Genomic DNA, 15,686 nt, shown 5'->3' on the forward strand with positions numbered 1-15,686 from the left:
TTTTGTAAGACAATTTGCGCAAAATTTCTTTGTATTTTGTGGCGTTTTGTTGAAATTGGGAAGTTGGAGGGAGTGAGATATCTACAACTTTCTGGTTATTTACAGAGTTAGGTTTTTCTTGTAATTTTAACTTGCAATCAGAATCTTCCTGAGGACCTGAATAGATGCTCTGGTGGGTCGAATTTGGCCCGCGGGCCTTGAGTTGGACACCTGTGATGTAGGGGTTGTCTTCCCATGTTGCTTGTTCCTTTACTACGTTGCCCTCGTCTGGTGATTTTCGCCTCGATATACTCCTGGAATTTGGATTTTTCATCCCAGAACAGGCAGTCTTGAAGCACGAATTATCATAATATACATGTTTTGTTTTGGTTTTGGATGACGGGAGTACCAGGAACTTCATCTTTGAGAATAACTTCCCTTCTGTAACTTATTATTAAAAATCAGGAGGTAAAATTTGGTTGTCCCTTTAGCGTGTTTGTTTATCAAAACATTCAAATGAAATCTCCATTTAAAAACTAAAGCATTGACTCAGGTATGCTGTCGTTCATCCTGACATACAAGCTGAGCTATTTCTTTTTTTTTTTTTTTTTACTGACGTTAGCAGCTGTTGACAAAAGTGCTTTGTCAACCAAAATGACTTTTTTTTTGCGTGTGTGCGCAGCAACACAAAATGTCACCACACATAGGATTCATAAATAAGAATGCATGGCAGGTGACCTTAGATAGCCTCACTGGCCTGAAAATATCGGGTCATTAAAAAAGTTTGACAGAAAAACAAACAGAATATATTTAACATGTGAATAGTTCTCAACTAAAAATGCATTATACCCCTTTTAGATATTTAATTAGACCCACATTTAACACTTTTTTCTCAAATGGGGGTACGTGGTGTCACAGCAGGAGGTACTTGAGAGAGAGAGAGACTTACAAATAAATTGTCAGTCTTGGTCCCACACCATGACTGGAAATGATACTATATAAATAAATCTATTCAGGAGCCACTAAATCAGTGTTTTTCAACCTTGGGGTCGGAACCCCATGTGGGGTCGCCTGAATTTTCTGTAAATTAAAATAGATTTTTTTGACATTTTTTAATTGTTCTTTTTTTAATTTAAAACACACAATCTTAAACAACTGTATTTCTATACTTTCACCTTGTGAAATATAAATCTAGCTCAACTAAAATGCAGTAAAAAATAACTATCTGAACTCAAACATGCTCAAAACTATTTCTTGGAAAAAAAAGTTGTCGTCGGGGTCACCAGAAATTCTTGAATGGGTTCACGAGCCAAAAAACATTGGGAACCACTGCACTAAATACAGTTTCTTTCCACTTATTTACAAAATCAAATTCTTTAAAATGTGTGTTATCACTCGTTCATTTCATTATTATGTTCTATAGTTGTTTTTCAATAGTTTTTTGAGCAAAATGTTGTAGTCAGACAAGGGGAGGACTTGGATTCAGAACCTCTGACTAAGTGCATACTATGCTGTTTTCTAACAAGGTGATCGTCATCATAATGTTCACATTTTGACATTATTTTATGACAGGTTTTTGTCATCATGGTCTGTGGTGTGTATTTAGTTAAATACAAGAAAAGCAAAGGCAGAAATGACTTTCATGCTAATTCTTATAGCCTTATTTTCATCACAGGAACATTAACATTTTATTAGTTATTATTAACCGCTTTTTGCCAACCTTGCTTAACATAAGGTTGATTACTTGGTCAAATAATGAAAATAATTAGAAGTAATCTATGGGCAGACATGGGTAAGTGGCCACACTAACTTTTAGCGCACAAAATTACTCCAAATTAAAATACATACAATTTCTCAATACAAACATAAAAAATCACAAAAGACAACTAAAATAATCAAAAGTATTCTAAAAACAAACAAAATGTCTATAAAAATACACAATATTAGAAGAGAAATGTACAAAATGACAATGAATTTCACAAATTGGAAACATAAATACACAAAGTGAGTCCTGAAACGCACAAAACAACAAAATATACACAAAAAAGGCATAAAAAAACACACAAAACATCCACAAATACTCACAAAATGAAAAATAATATTCAAAACAACAACAAATCTACACGCAATGACACGAAAAATACACAAAACAACAACAAAAACCCTTCTAATGTTTGCAGTGTGTTCATAATGGTCATTCTATTTTTTAAATGTTTTTAAGCTTTGTCATAATTCTAAATGTTGACATGAATGCTAATAATGTGGCCCTAAAATAAGAAAATCCCATTTTTGTGGCCCCTGCTGTGATAGTCATCAGATGCCAAACTGTCAATGACGACTGTTTGATTGATAACAGCAATAAACCAAATATTAGTGAAGTAATCTACCACATAAATCTGTGTTATAGCATTTATGGTGACATGTTAAATAAGCACATTGTAATGGAAGTCATTGAATGTATTGAAGTCCCCACAGTGTTGGATTGAGATGTTCACAGAAGAGCAAACAGGGATTTTTTTTCTAGATGTCTGTGTGTCTAACTGATCCATCTGTCTCCGAGCAGTAAATATAATAAATTATAAATAAAGTGTCAGACTGGGGAGAGCTGAGATGGTCACAGACGTTATTGTCTTATCCATCAACGACTCTTCATCCCACGTTGACCGATTTACCTCCGTTGTTAACTCTGTTATCAGAGAATGGAAAATTGGAAGGAGCGTAATCTTTTCCACTCTGTGCTTTAATGTTTTCGTGGCATTCATTATACTGTGTGTGGAGTTTGTAAACTCAGTTAATCATGCTGAATGGAGTCTATCATATTTCTTGATTAAATTATTCTAATTTCTACTTTTATTTTTAATGTTTTAAATTGTATTTGTTTATTTTTTGCTTTCTATAAATATGCCATTTTTGTTTTTTTAGAAAACTTTAAATCATATATTATTTGCAATGATTTCCCCTCGTTTTGATTATGCAGCTGGTTTAGATTCATTGATTATTATTATTATTATTATTAATTCAATTCTTGTGATGCAATGACTTGTACTTTATATTAAAAAAAACAATACCAGAGGTGTAAAAAGTACTGATATATTCTACTTAAGTAGAAGTACTGTTACTGTTACTCAAGTACATGTAAGTCATACAAAAAATTAATCAAGTACAAGTAAAAAGTTGCTCAATTAAATAGTATTCAAAATAAAAGTAACTAGTTACTTTCACCCCCGCATTTGTTTTTGGTAATACATCTTGCCACGGTTCCCTTGCATACAGTAAACATATAATGTACAAACTTAAAAAAGAAAAGATGACATCTTGCACAATTAGAACTAAATTTATTCCACAAAAGCATCTGTCTAAATGTACAATTATTTTTAAAAAAAAATAAAATACCACCAATGAATTCAAGTCAAAATAAAATCGATTCTCAGACTCAATGTATAGCTAAATTTATGAACTCTAAAACTGAGAAAATAACCTCCATTCAATGCTGTTTCGGTACCGTGCATTACGTTTAATCGGCTATGATGTGATGCATTTGATTGTAGGAGGAAACTTGAGTATTTTGAGAATATGGGTATTTCCACTTTAGTCCGAAGTTGGTCATTGGAGCCAAACTCAGGACCTTCTCATTGTTTCCATTGAGCCTTCAAACTGTAGATTGTGATATTTTGGTACACAATGTTTTCAATGTATGTACTATTCAGATAAGAAAATACATATTAAAAATTATACATAATATACAAATGTCACTGTTTAATGGTTTTCTAACGGTATCTACGTATTCTCATTATGAGGTTTTACAAAGTGAGCATGTAGGATTCCGCCATCCCTTTTTTGCTCCACATTTTTTTGAAATGTGTGAAGAGTTCGAGGTTGCTCCGTTTGTGATGTCATAAGCGGAATAACTCCTCCCTCTGCCCCTCCCACAGACTGCATAAGCCTAACGAGCATGATAAGCTACTGGCTATTAAAATGTCAGTGTAGCGTTAGCATGGAAGCTAACACTGCTCAGTCACTGCTGCTGATGATGTGTCCATTAACACACAAGAGCAGTATAATATTTGATCATTAAAAATGAAAATGGAAGAATGCTTTGGATGTTTGGTTGCTTGAGTTTGTGTTTGTACTGGTATTGTGTTGCTTAGTAGATTAATGAAACATGGTAATATTTCCTAGTGCCTGATTGCCCTAAACTGGTTTAAGTCCTACCTATCTGATAGGTACCAGTTTGTACACGTGAATAATAAGTCTTCTGTGTACACTAAAGTAAGCTACGGGGTTCCTCAGGGCTCTGTGCTAGGTCCAATCCTCTTCTGTATCTATATGATCCCCCTTGGTAATGTTATGAGAAAATACTCTGTTAACTTCCACTGCTATGCTGATGATACCCAACTGTATGTAACAATGAAGCCAGGTGAGACAAATCAGCTATCTAAACTTGAGGCCTGTCTAAAGGACATTAGGGCCTGGATGGACCAAAATTTTCTTCTTCTCAACTCAGACAAGACTGAGGTCATTGTACTGGGCCCGCGACACCTTAGAGAAACCTATGCTAGCCTAACTGCCCTAGATGGCATTACTCTGGCACAAAGCACAACTGTTAGAAACCTTGGGGTTCTATTTGATCAGGACTTATCCTTCAACTCTCACATAAAACAAACTTCAAGAACTGCCTTCTTTCATCTCCGTAACATTGCTAAAATCAGATCTATCCTGTCTCAGGGCGACGCCGAAAAACTAGTCCATGCTTTTGTTACCTCTAGACTGGATTATTGTAATTCTCTTTTAGCAGGCTGCCCGAGCAAGTCGCTTAAGACACTTCAGCTGGTTCAAAATGCTGCAGCACGTGTACTGACTAAAACTAGGAGAAGAGATCACATTACTCCTGTATTAGCCTCTCTGCATTGGCTTCCCATAAAATATAGAATAGAATTCAAGATTCTTCTTCTCACTTATAAAGCCCTAAATGGACAGGCACCAGTCTATCTCAAGGAGCTTGTAGTGCCATACAATCCCCCCAGAACACTACGCTCTCAAAATGCTGGACTACTCGTTGTTCCATTCATCTCTAAAAGTAGTATAGGAGGAAGAGCTTTCAGTTATCAGGCCCCACTTCTCTGGAACCATCTACCAACCACGGTTCGGGGGGCAGACACCCTCTCTACCTTTAAGGTTAGGCTCAAAACATTCCTCTTTGATAAAGCTTTTAGTTAGGAACCAGCTCATAGCTCATAATTAAGATGCAATAGGCATAGACTGCCGGGGGGGGGGGGCTGGCATGCTCGGTTGGAGAGAGGTTGGAGAGGGCGTTAAGAGAGAGGTCATTTAGGTTAGAGAGGGACCGGAGAGGGTCACATTCCTCTTTCAAACACTCCCTCTATGTCTGCTTCTTCCCTTGTGTGTTTGCTCCTGTACTCCTTCTGGCTTTTGTCTTGCAGGTCCGTGGGATCCTCAGTGTGGAGTTACAGAGTCTCAACAACTCTGTCTCCACCCTTTTCTCTGCACACACCCAACACAGCATAACGTGGATGGCTGTTCATCATAGGAATGGGATCCACACAAGGTTCCTGCTGCTTAACAGAAGGTTTTCCTTGCCGCCATGATGAATTCATGTTGGGTGTGGGATACATATGTATGTGTATATACGTATATATGCATATGTGTGTATCCATAAAATGAAGAGTCCGTCCTTAGGACTGCTCTACTGTAAAGTGCCTTGAGATACCATTGGTTATGATTTGGCGCTATACAAATAAAGATTGATTGATTGATTGATTGATTGATTGATTTTCCATGTGGGATTTTGACGGTGCAAACAGCATTAGCGCTTCCCACAAATTATGCATCTTACAGAGAAAATGAGATTAGTGGTGAGTGCTGGCCTCATCAGGCCTGAAGTTTGTCCGTGTGATGTGATGCAGAGACCAAATCAGAACATCCAGTACCAGCTTGCTCTGCTCTTTGTCATCTTTAATGTGTTTTTGATGCTGTAATAATTTCTCAAGTTGATTAAACATCATTCACATGACAACTTGACTCCCCAGTAGGTGATATTTGTCAACTCTTGTTTTAATCTCATGTCACTTTTGTAGAAAGAAACTCTTGCAAGTTATTTATTGACACTTTTATCCAATTTTTGTCCTTTCTTAATTTTTCTGGGCCACTTTTCATCCCAATAAGCTAACCTTTTACAAATAAATACCACTTGTTTCCTTTTTGCCCCACATTTGACCTGTTTATGTTCCACATTTTTGCCCTTTTCGCTATTGTTTGCCACATTTTACTAATTTAAGCTATTTGCCTTTACATACCACCTGGTTCCTCTTTATTTGCACATTTTTGACCACTCTTGACTGCTTTTGGCCCATTTTAATCACTTTTCATTCTTTTTTTTGCCATGTCTTTAGCACTTTTGGACCATTTTTGGCCACCCATTACCGTGTCTGCCTCCACTCATTCATCAAAAAACCCCAAAAAACATAGCATACCGGACCGGACCGGTCCACTTTGGGTTGACGGCCCACCGGGATGATGCCCGGTATGCCAGATGGCCAGTTCACCCCTGCACACTTGATAAGTTATACTCATTGACATCTGTCAAAAAAAAAAAATGGGCCTAATTTCCATCAAAACAAATGGTAACACAGGGAGCATGTGTATACTGCTTTGTGTTAGTGACTGACAGTTTAAAAGTTTGTCTGCATTCATGTTCTCCACGGCGGAGATAGTGCAACTTTCGTTTTGACTATTTATTGTTTTAGTTTTAATGAGTTTTGTTTAGGCACTTTTTAAAAGTGCATTTTTTGTTATCACTTATTTCACAGTTAAAGATGAAACTCCTTGTAGATGGAGCTCTTCAACTACTTCACCCACTTGACACACATCAGCTCTGACAGTGCATACAATGCCCATACTTTAGATAACCAAGAGTTATCATTGTCAATTCAATTATTAATTTGAACTTTCTTTCCACATCAGTATTCTGTACGATATTTATATTTTATTCGTGTATAGACTGAGAATCGTGTTTGAGCGTAATTGATTCCGCCAGTCTGCCAGCCTGTGTTGTGGTGCAGTGGCTGTGCAGCTTGCTACGAGCATGCATTGATGCTCATGGCTGCCCACGGCCATGAGCATGTCCCTGTTCCACCTCTCACCCTCTGTGCCTTCAATGATATTTTGGAGCGTCAGCTTGAACGCAACGACAGTTCGAGAGCCAATTCATGTTTCTGTGAACTCAGAATGTGCAGGTAGTGGGAATTAATAGCAGGGAGATATTCAAATTTGGTTTAAATAATGAATGCTATCTCATCTTTGAAATGTGTTTTAAGAGTGTTAGAGATTATTACAGTGTTCGTGGTAGTACTATCCTAGAATCTTTTTTTAGGCTACCGTTAGAGCGCACCAAAATAAGAATCACTCCCAACCATCCCTTACACACACACACAGGGAGAGGGAAGGTTGTTTGACCTAGATTTTAAGACTGAACTCTTAAAGAGTAACTAAACCCTGAGGTTGTGGCTGACCTGCCACTAGGGGGGAGGGAAACTCAAAAAATGTCTTGATTATGGGCAAGACTCCTGGAACAGTCAAGACATGCCCAGTTTATACTATAAAATCTCCAAAGCGCAATCTGTGCTATGCAAATTACCGTAGCGACCTAATACTCACTATACCGCTCTGTTCACAATTATTTCAGTCCAACATACACCTACAGATTGTAGAGTCCACGGCTGATAGTTCTTAATGGAAGGGCAGTGCCAACAGTGCTAGTTTGTGACGCAAAGGCAAATTTATTTGTATCGTGCATTTCATACACAAGGCAATTCAATGTGCTTTACATGATCAAAAAGTGCAACAGAAAACATTCAATAGCTTAAAAATCATCAAGAACATTAAAATCGACAGCAAAAACCTTTAAAATCAGCAACAAACTAATTAAATTACCAACAACATGACCAAAAATCTCCCTCTGTCATATGCAGTAGAGAAATAAAGTGCCTTTAACTTGGATTTGAAAATGTTCCCATGTGATGCTGTCTTCTGCTCTGTTGGCAGTTTGTTCCACTTCTTTGCAGCATAACAACTAAAAGCTGTGTCACCATGTTTACTGTAAACTCTGGGCTCCACTATCTGACCTGTGTCCATAGATCTGAGAGACCTGCTGGGTTCATACCTGACTAACATCTCACTGATGGATTCTGGACCAAACCCATTCACAGATTTATACACCAGCAGCAGAACTTTAAAGTCTATTCTGAGGCTGACTGGGAGCCAGTGTAAAGACTTTAAGGGTGGCAACTGGGGCCGTTCCAAGCTCACAGCAGGAATCCCCCCCTCCCTGTCCCTTTTCTGACACGGTAGAACGGACGTGATCACCAGCTCAACTCGGTTCCCACAGAGAAACACATCATCACGTTAATTTATGACACACGTATGGCGTTACGTCACCACTAAGCGACTCTGGGTTTGTTGTTGACAGTACATTCTGTTAATTTCATATTTTCTGTTGCGTAGGGTAACTATAAACCAAGATTTACCCAGACACGTGCTCTTTTCACGGACTGGGTTTCCCAGGTCCCCTGAACGCATCACATTAATTTAAATGACCGTAACTCTGCTCATATTTGTTCTATCGGAGAAATTCCACCAGTTTATGAAAGATAACAAGTTGCTCTTTACAGCCAGTGTCGGTACATTGCGGTAATTTTACTCACACGTAACGGAAACATTAAAGATGCCGCTTTGTTTTGACGAAATCGACCCAAGGAACAGAGAGAACCAAGTGAGTGACAAAGAAAGAGATTAAAACAGACCAAATAACGGTGGATTTATTAAAAATGAAAGACTCTCTCTGACGATAAAAACCACCATGAATGGAGGTTCAAATGGATTTGAAAACAAGGGAGGAAACTGAGCCTATAAAGGTAAGATCAGTTTAATTTCTGGATCAATAAATGTTCTGATTTTGTGGAGCTAGTCTTTGTGTACATTAATATAAGTGTAAATAGATGCTTTTAATGTGTGAGACAATTTAGGACAGATTATTTGTGTGTTTGTTTAAACTTTGTGTGTGTGTCTGTGTCCATCTGAGCATATTTATCTCCATCACTTTCAGTTTTCCTTTTGATGAACATGACATTATCTAACTCTTCTATTATTTCTTCTTCTTTAAGTCCATGCAGAGTGGACACGACCCTCCCTGGACATTAAAACCATGAGCTGATCCTAGTTTCCATCATCATGTCTAGACCCATCACTTCTACAGACAACAGACAGAATAAAACTCAGAGTCAACATGGGATGCACTTATTTATTGAAATGTATATTAAATGATTATTTAATTTTCTGTAATTTTATTTTTTTAGATGTTTTTAATTGTTTCAATAATTTAGAGACTTAAGGAACAGATTGTTATAATGCATAATAAAGGTGATTTACTTGAGTCAGCACTAATTTCAGATTGTTTTTAAGTCTTTGTATAAAAATATTTTAACAGGACAACAATGATGTGCAGAGCTGCAGTAATGTTGGCTTCATACAACAATAATAATAACAACAACCACTGCACACACCACCAGAGAAGCTTCCAGTGAATAATTTACAAATAAAAAAAAAAGTTCACTGATGGTGACATTGAGATCTCAATAGCAAAATTCACTTGTATTAGTTGGGTTTCAACCGATAAAGGGCAGTCACTCTAACAGTTTACAACAACATACATCAAATTGAAATACTTTGACTAAAGTGGTGAGAGTTGGACTAGGATCACTCAACGACACTACTTAATACCAAATACATTTGTTTTAGCAGGAAAAAGTGGTTTTGGTGTTTGAGTTACTCTTTGAATACAGTTTCTTATCAAAAAAAATTGAGAGTTTCTAGTCAGGGAAGTTGTAATAATAAATAAATCTACCTATTTTTCAAACATTGAAGTACAATATAAATTGAGGTTTGTCTGAGATTGTCCCAAAACCTTGACGCTTAGACGAAGCTTAGAGGAAACAAAGCGTGTCAGTATCTCACCATCAGTTGGAAGCATCAGGTGTGTTACCATTTAAACATTGGAATCAGACACCCACTGCCAGCCAGTCCCTAATCCCACTGTAAGCCATAAGTCAATTATTCATTCAAAGCTTCCTTTCTAAGGATTGGCTTACTTTATTCTAATTCCTTCTCACTTCCTGTCTTAAGAGGTCACAGCCAGACCGTAACAAGAGCAGTTAGTCACCAAAACTCACCCATTTCATCTAATCCAGTGTTCTCTCTTAGAGTCTGAAATGATTGATTGTTAATTCTTTCCAACAAAATAACACACATTTCCTAGATTATCGGTGACATTGTGATCAGTAAATTTTGGGTACCAAAACACAAAAATTTATGGTTTTCAAAGTCCTTTTTGACTTTGATGGCATTGCCATACATGGTGTGGATTTGACGTGGAGTTTGTGGTAAAAGGTTTTCATAAGCTTTCCCAAATTAATTTGAAAAAATACAATTCTTAATATAATGTACAGGTACATAACACACAAATATTTTAAGTGCCATAAAACACTGTGATTGTACAAAATACAGTCCCCTCCAAGAGTATTGGAATGCCAAATCAATTCCTTTGTTTTTGTTGTATACTGTAGACATTGGGGTTTCAGATAAAAACATGAATATGACACAAAAGTTCAGAATTCCAGCTTTTATTTAATGGTATTTACATCTAGATGTGTTAAACAACTCAGGACAGAGCACCTTTTGTGCACCTACAGAGCTAAAAAAAAGTAAGAAGAAATCCAGGCAGAGCTGCTTTCTTCTTGTAAATAGGTTGTTACATGGGATTCTTTGGATTTGTTAATGTCTTAGATTAAGTAAGACATGGCATCGCTGTAAAGGTGAGAAGTGCTGTTGCTATGTCGCCATAGTTCGACAAAATAATTGACTGTGTTTGCTGTGATGGTTGTGTCATAGAATGGTTTATATGGTTAAAAACAGAAGATTCTAATTTTTCAAATGGTACATGATACTTGTGATATGCTGCTGTATTTGAGAAGCATTTAATCCCTTAAGAGCATGAATGAGTGAGAACATGAATTTTGGCCTGTATACAGGACGGTGGACGTTAAGGGATCGTTTGTCTGATTTTGACAAATGAGCAATCAAAAAATTCAGAAAGTTCCCAAGATTTATTCCATCTTTTCTGTGATTTGTAACTTTTGAACTTTTTGACTTTTGTGCATTTTTTTCCCATTGATTTCTATTAAGCATTTCATACTTTTCAACGTTTTTTCGCTTAAACTTTGAACTTCAGCTGTTCAGCGATTCTTCAACAGATTTCAATAATTCAACTTTTAAACTATTCAGTCTGTTGTCTTTCAATTGTTGTGTTTTGAACTTTTTTCTATGTTCAACTGTTTTTGACCTACAGCCCTTCAACTGCAGTGAATTTTGAGCTCAAATCCATTTTTTGTGGCTCGTGCTAATGTGTTAATGTTAGCTGATGCCAGCTAATGCTTATTTATGCTAATGTAGCCAATGCTACTTAATGCTAATGATAAGCTAATACAGTGTTACACACATTGTGGTTGGCGTGAATCTCGAGATGTGTAATTCTATTATTTTTTTTGGCCCCCCCTAGCAAGAATCTCAAACTGCTTATGGTGTGGATGTGGTGAAATATTCCTATCAATTTCTCAAATTTACTTGAAGCACATGAATCAATAATAGATTAGGAGTGTAAAAGTCAAAGACTGATTGGTTTGTGTTTTTCCTAAATGCCAGGTCCAGTTAGTTGATGCAAGGCATCCACACTGAGGGCCACGCTTCCCAGCATCTCTCCCTCTCCCTATTCCCGCCTCGCCGTCCAAGATCTCTGGCCTCCGGCTGTGTCGCCATGACAACCGAATGAGGTAAATGGTTGCAGGAGAATCCTCATCACGACCACCATTCTTGCTAACCTTTTTCGCAACAGTGCATGATTGTAGTAAAGTCTTTTGGGTGCACTACTCACTCCTTAATGCAGCAATTTTCATCAGCAGTCACGGTAAAGGATTTGTGGCATCAGTCTTTGCTTAGTGGGCTGTTTTAAAGCTTCCTGTGAGTCTAACATGCCCCGAGGATCAGGTTTGGTTTCCATTTCCATTTTAGCACGAGACGAGAAACTCAAATCATAAAACTTGATAAAAACATTGGGATAAATAATATGTAAAATAGTAAAATTCATACCAGGGTTTGGAGTATTTAGGGCTTTATGACTCCATTTCAGTTCTCTCCTAAAATAGGGAGTATGTACCAGTACCACAGTAGTTTTTTCTCCTTAGTCCTTCAACAGCTTTCCAAAAATAGAGCTGTCATTAGCATACCTGCTGCGTGATAGCGGCGCCGTGTGAAAGAACACACCATGTGTTTACAGATGAGACAAAACACTGCACTCCCCACTACATATTTTTGCTGCTGTAATAGTATTGATATATAATTTAAAAGCTGTTCATAAATTCATAAATACTTAATCAAAGATGTATCTTTGCAGTGGAAGATTTCCACACGTATAATGTAGATGTATTCAGAATCACACGTCTTCTTAAGCTGCAATAGTAATTCCCCACAGCTGTTTACAAACTCAAATCAAAGTAAAGGACAAAAGAAAAAAAAGTTTTATTTCTTGTGGGTTTTTTTTTTTAAACCAAACATCAATATACAGCTACACATACAGTCTGTGTGACATTTGGAAATCCATTCAGTGGCAGTAACATCATCACGCTCTCCTTTGTCGATTAATTTTCTATTTGGGCCTTTTTGACATTTATCTGACAAACATAACACAGATTTTGGTATTTTAAGCATCCCCGAGACAGCCCGAATACAAACCCCCACCACAGCTTTCAAGGGAGCACAGTGCTAGAGAGATTATTTTGGGAGGCGACAGTGTAAATAAAAGCTTCATCCTGAACAGAGAGATAGAAAAATAAACATGTATCTGAACATTATACTATAAAGGTTAACTGCACGACGACGCATGCTCTCGGTGTGCAGATGGGGGAACTTAATAAAAATGTGGGAGCTAACGAAACGGTCATGCTAACTCAAGATAACAATTAAAATGTCATAATAATCTGTTTAATATACAGTAACTACACAGTAGTTGGAAAAAGATGTATAAAAACTTCAGACCTCAGTCATGAAAACATGTAGCTTATCTTTCAAAAGGAAAATAATGTCAATAAGTATATCAATGCCCTGGTAATGATATTTAGGAAGTATTTAAACCTCACCCTTCATATTTAAACCTCAACTTTCACTTACCAAGACATTTGAGTCACTTGACCTGTCAGCAGTTCTGTTTTTGTTTTAACGTTATCAATAGAAATTGTAGTCATTTCAAGATAAAAGTCACATTTGAAATGTTACATGGACACAAAAATACGTCAAATCCACCTTTCAAAACTACTTAGTGAGGCAGGTGTGACAAGTATAAATAGACTTGCAACAATGTCGGAGTGTTTGTCTACACAACTGTGGAAAAGCATCTATGTGACCACTTTTCAGAAATCTCCACCCGCCAATGGCCTTTTAGCATTTACGATAACAATCTGTCTTCATGTTAGCATATAGCATATAGGCCAGGTGAAACATCAAAACACATCTTAAAGAGTAACTAAACCCTGAGGTCTGAGCTGGAAATTCTCAGCCCAACCAACTCGCCACAGATTGCATTTTCGTAAAGGCGGGGCTAAAGGTGGTGGTTCGTGATGTAAGAAGACACCAAATTGTCAAAAAACACCATTCTCAGCCAATAGCTACATTTGATTGTAATATCATGGTTTCAACCCATAGAAGGCAGTTAATCTTACATTTTGCAGCAAAATACAGCAAATTGAAATACTTTGATCAAAATGTCAAGAGTTGGATAAGAATCGATTAACGACACTACTTTATACATTTGTTTTCAGCAGAAAAATATTAATTTTGGTTTTGGGTTTAGTTACTCTTTAACTAGGCTTATAGAGTCTGTATTTATTAGTACTTTTTTCCTACTGCTGTAGTTACCTATCCATTACTACAAATGTTGGATAGTGTCCACAACTTCACAAATGAACACGCAATGGAAGAAACACTGAGGGCCCTATTTTGACAACAAAAGGCAACAGTGTCAAAGCCGAGGATGCAAAATGGTTTTGATCTATTCCCATTCGGGGAATTTGGGGCGTCACATTCACTATGTTAACAGAAACACAGCCCTTTAAGTTCTCTTAGAGATCGCCGAATACGATATTCACACGGAATGCTCAAATACGACAGCTGATCAGTTGCTACCAATGTGCTTCTGGTATATGTATTCAAAAGGTGACGAAATAACCTCTTTGTTTAGGAGACGTTTTTATTGTTCTGCATTTACTGAGATTTCTTATTGGGAATCATCTTGTCGGTAAATGTTTTTTTGGTGTTTTTTTGCTAGTTGCACAATTGTCAAACTAGAATTGTGAAAAGTATGATTATTAACCACATTGGTACAAGGTGATGTTGATAGTTTGAGCTGTCAACATAAGGCCCTCAGTCATAAAAAGATGTCATCTGTGGAATATATCAGAATTTGTACAGTATGACCTTCTATACCCACTTATCCAAGCCAATCCCAGCCCATGTGGAGCACAGTACAGTATATTTCCAGTATTTAATTCAAATAACTTTATTTATCCCCAACGTACCTTTCAGTATTCACCATCTTTAAGTATCCCTATTGATGTCTAATATTGTTAAATATTAAATAAAATAGTTATCTCCTTATGAATTAGCTTTATTTCCTTAAAGGTTAACTGGCTCCAAACTGAGTTTAAAATGTATCTGGCTCGCTGACATGAGAAGTAACCTTTTATGAACCCAGATATTCAACATTTCTTGGTAGAGTCAGTACAGAACAACTTTGAAATAGCATCTGCTTTAAATCGTGGCAGAAACATGACATACATAGCATACAGTGCGTACAACAATGTGATTAAACATGACAAATCACTTTATGGAAATGCGTGACACTGGGCAGTGCCGAGATACACATACTGTATATACGACTCGCCTCTTTTGTAAAGTTGAAGAAGAAAATGGCATTGGCTTCCTGTTTAGATTTTGTGCTTATTCAAATACTGTGTACGGAAAAATAAAACCAGTAAGGCCACAATTATCTAATTTTCCCACTGAGAAAGCTTTGCTTTCAGCGTATGAACTCGTTCTAAAGTGAAAAAAGCATTCTGGGATTTCCTTTTCTAGCTTTTGTTTATCACACTTTTTGAAGCCTCTGCTTGATTGCATTTAGAGTTTTCATATTTTTTCTGCTTCATCTCTCCCAAGTCAGTTGAATTATGCATGTCATATATGAATGTGGGTAACAATGCAAGATACCTTCTGAGGAAAGAATTCTGTGCTTTGCGGCTTCTGACTGTGAAGAATTTAAATACTGATGTGACAAAAAAACGAGAGTCATAATTGGGATTCTCCCGGGCTAGGCTGCGTTCTGTATTTTCACTTTGATACAGACGCTGTTGGTATGGGAGGAGCTTAGTGTGAGACATTAGCAGTTTTGCTACTGCATACGAGGTTACTAGAAAAAACTTAAGATGTCTTTAATCGTCAAACCCTACTGTGAATAACACTTTGCTCTAAAGTGGCTGGTTGAGAGAGTTTATGTTTTGATGTGTGAATAAATAGAATGTCATATACTGTAT

This window comes from Gouania willdenowi, chromosome 5, assembly GCF_900634775.1.
Source record: "Gouania willdenowi chromosome 5, fGouWil2.1, whole genome shotgun sequence".
Taxonomy (NCBI): domain Eukaryota; kingdom Metazoa; phylum Chordata; class Actinopteri; order Blenniiformes; family Gobiesocidae; genus Gouania; species Gouania willdenowi.